The following is a 3,552-nucleotide window of genomic DNA, read 5'->3' as shown; positions in this document are numbered from 1 at the left end:
CCTAAAGAAGAAAAGAGATCTGTTCAAAATCAGATAGCAGGTTGATGAGATCACAGGGGTGTTTTGGTACTGCCTACCCTCTCTACCTGCTCTCCTCTTTCCCTACTCTAACCACTGATTCACAGAACTTAGGAGCTGGCATGCAGTACACGAAGCCAGTGTCTCCTGAACTTTGGCCCACTAACCATGTCAACAGGAGGGAGTGTGCCAAGGGTATGGTCCATAAGAGGTAATGAGCCAGTATAACCATTAGAAAAGAGTCTCTTAGGACTCCTTCATCAAACCTGTATATCAGGGGTACCTTGGTGACTCAGTTAAGCATTTGCCTTTGCCAGAGGTCATGATCCCAGGGTCCTAGGATGGAGTGGGTTCTCTACTCAGCAGGGAGCCTGCTGATCCCTCTCCCTCTGCCTTTCCCCTTGCTGGTGCTCTCTGTCTCTCAAATAAATAAATTCTTCAAAAGAAAACTTCTTTAACGTTGAAAACCACTTATGTGTTACTGTTAAAATCATAAAAGAATACATCATTAAAATAAGCTGTTCGTCTTTCACTATTATTCTGAGCCTGCCCTGTGCCACAGACCAAAAGAGTAATGTAGAATTGGCATTTGACAAGTTTTCGTCTTACAAAGAAATGACAAGCAAGTTCATGCTTGATCCTCCCCAACAGAGATTCTGATTATGTATAAACAAAACGGCTAAGTAGAAGGCCCTCTAGCAGACTACATTTCACAAGGGAAGTTTCAGCATCGTCGTTTTTTTTTAAAGATTTATTTATTTATTTATGATAGAGAGAGAGAGAGAGAGAGAGAGGGGCAGAGACACAGGAGGAGGGAGAAGCAGGCTCCATGCGGGGAGCCCGATGCGGGACTCGATCCCGGGACTGCAGGGCCGCACCCTGGGCCAAAGGCAGGCGCTAAACCACTGAGCCACCCAGGGATCCCCAGCATCATCGTTTAGATCCAACATACAGTAACAAGTTCTGTTCCTCAGCAATCTAGGGAGACCAACAGGATCATCTCAAATCTTTCCTAGTTCTCAGGTTAATCAAACGATCAGGCTACTCTACTTTTAAAGCTAAAAGGACTCAAGTTGGGATCCCCGGGTGGCGCAGCGGTTTAGCGCCTGCCTTCAGCCCAGGGTGCAATCCTGGAGACCGAGGATCGAGTCCCACATCAGGCTCTCTGCATGAAGCCTGCTTCTCCCTCTGCCTGTGTCTCTGCCTCTCATGAATAAATAAATAAAATCTTTTAAAAAATGAAATAAAAATAAAAGGTCTCAAGTTACTGAAATAATACTGCCTTTCTTTGCTCAATCTTGAGCACTAATAACCTAGCTATACTATTACTGGAAGTCTAATGTACACGTGATTTCTAGAAAACCTCCACGGCACCAGTATAAACTGGATTAAAACATTGCAGAAAGTCATGCGTGTAAATATCAAGGGGATAAAACACAAGGTGCAACTTACATCGCACACCTACCAGACGCACGAAATCAACTCTAGTCAAATCATGGCCTTTTCTGGGCTTTGAGTTTGAAATTACCAGAAGGGATCATACTATTTCCAATCCCCGAGGCGGAGCTCTCATGATCATCATGATGAACCATTAGGGAGACCGAGCATACATGGCCACAGTGCTAACCAGATATATACAGAGGAAGTTCAGGGAGAGGCCTACTTTGAAAAAGGAGCCTATGGACAGAAGAGGGTAGCACAGAATCCAAGTACAACTGAGCTAACTTACCTATCAGAAGTATGAAATCAATGCCTGCCCTTTGTCTGTGCTTGAACTCTGCTTCTATGGTGCTTGGATGGAACCATCGCTCGTTCCCCGCCCCCGGCCGCCTGGAGCCAGCCCTCTGCCATCCCCATGCGGCGCTCTCGGACCGCTCCAGCGCCGCCGCGCAGCCGCCGCCCTGATGACCGCGTCCCCCTCGCAGGTGCGCCCCAACTACCACCAGGACTCAGAGGCCGCCATCCACCACCAGATCAACCCGGAGCTCTATTCGTCCTACGTCTACTTGTCCATGTATTATTACTTTGATCGCAATGATGTGGCTTTGAAGAACTTTGCCAAGTATTTTCTTCACCAATCTCATGAGGAGAGGGAACATGCTGAGAAACTGATGAAGCTGCAGAACCAACGAGGTGGTTAAATCATCCTTCAGGATATTAAGAAACCAGGCCATGACGATTGGGCAAACGGGCTGAATGCAATGGAGTGTGCGTTACATTTGGAAAAGAGCGTGAATCAGTCACTACTGAAACTGCACAAACCGGCCACTGATAAAAATGACCCCCACTTGTGTGACTTCATTGAGACTTTTTACCTGAACGAGCAGGTGAAATCCATCAAAGCGTTGGGTGACCATGTAACCAACCTGCGCAAGATGGAGGCTCCCGAATCTGGAATGGCAGAGATCTCTTTGACAAGCACACCCTGGGAAACAGTGATAGTGAGAGCCAAGCCTTAGGCTGTCTTCACATAGCCACAAGGGGGACTTCCCTGGTCACCGAGGCAGTGGATGCATGTTGGGGTTACCTTTACCTTTTCTATAAGTTGTACCAAAACATCTACTTCTTTCATTTGTATCATTCCTTCAAATAAAGTAATTTGGTACTCAAAAGAGAGAGAGAGAAAAAAAACTACATGTTTTACTAGCTCTGTAACAGAAATCCTTTCTGCCACCACACACCGTTAAGAGAAATAAGCCTAGGCCTAAAGATGGTCTGGGCTTTATATGCTGCAAACCCATTGTGATGTAATCAACTGTGACCATTTAGTGACTTTACACTAATTTGGTAGGATTCAGGCTTATGGACAAACATACTGATCAACCATTTCTGCTTACTTAAACTACTGTCCCTGCATTGAATTGAATCACTTACTAGCCGTATATCAATTAATGTAGAAATGTTTTCCCACTTGTAGCTTAATAATTCTAATGAGAGATGAGTATCCTAGCACTACGTGGCAAGGGACACTTTGGATTTTGTACAAGCACTGTGACTCAGGTAACACCTTACAAAAGTGGACTGAGCCTCTTAAGATGGTAAGCAAGGTTGGAGGACACCTGGCTGGCTCAGTCAGTAGAGCATGTGACTCAATATCAGGGTCGTGAGTTCAATACCTGCATTGCTCCTAGAACTTACTTAAAAAAAAAAAAGCCACAGATGTTAAGAAAGGAACAATTTTTATATGTATTCCAAAGTGATCCATTTTATAGAAGCATACACACTTAGCGTCTCTCACTAAAGCCTCAAATTATTAAAAGTGGAAAAGGTTTTCAACCATATCCTAATGATGTAAACCATCAGGGTAATCAATCCTGGCCCTAAACCTGACCACTTGCATCCTACCAAAGTATAACATAGCACCTGTTGCATCAAAAATGGAGGGAAAATGACTGTTGGTCAGTGGCTAAAAGATCTGACAGAATAACAGCAGGAAGAGGTACAGGATATTCCCTCTTGTTGCAGCTTTCATCCCCAGATCTCCACGGGGCTCTCCCCCTACTTCCTTCAGGTATTATGTCACCTTGTCAGTGA

At 44.9% G+C, this 3,552-nt stretch overlaps 1 pseudogene; it reads left to right on the top strand.

Moving 5' to 3' along the window:
• Positions 1–1,873: 1,873 nt before the first annotated feature.
• Positions 1,874–3,552, top strand: LOC129514109 (ferritin heavy chain-like; annotated as a pseudogene).

Source organism: Nyctereutes procyonoides, unplaced genomic scaffold, assembly GCF_905146905.1.
Source record: "Nyctereutes procyonoides isolate TBG_1078 unplaced genomic scaffold, NYPRO_anot_genome, whole genome shotgun sequence".
NCBI classification, from domain to species: domain Eukaryota; kingdom Metazoa; phylum Chordata; class Mammalia; order Carnivora; family Canidae; genus Nyctereutes; species Nyctereutes procyonoides.
This window is presented reverse-complemented; position numbering and strand designations above follow the sequence as displayed.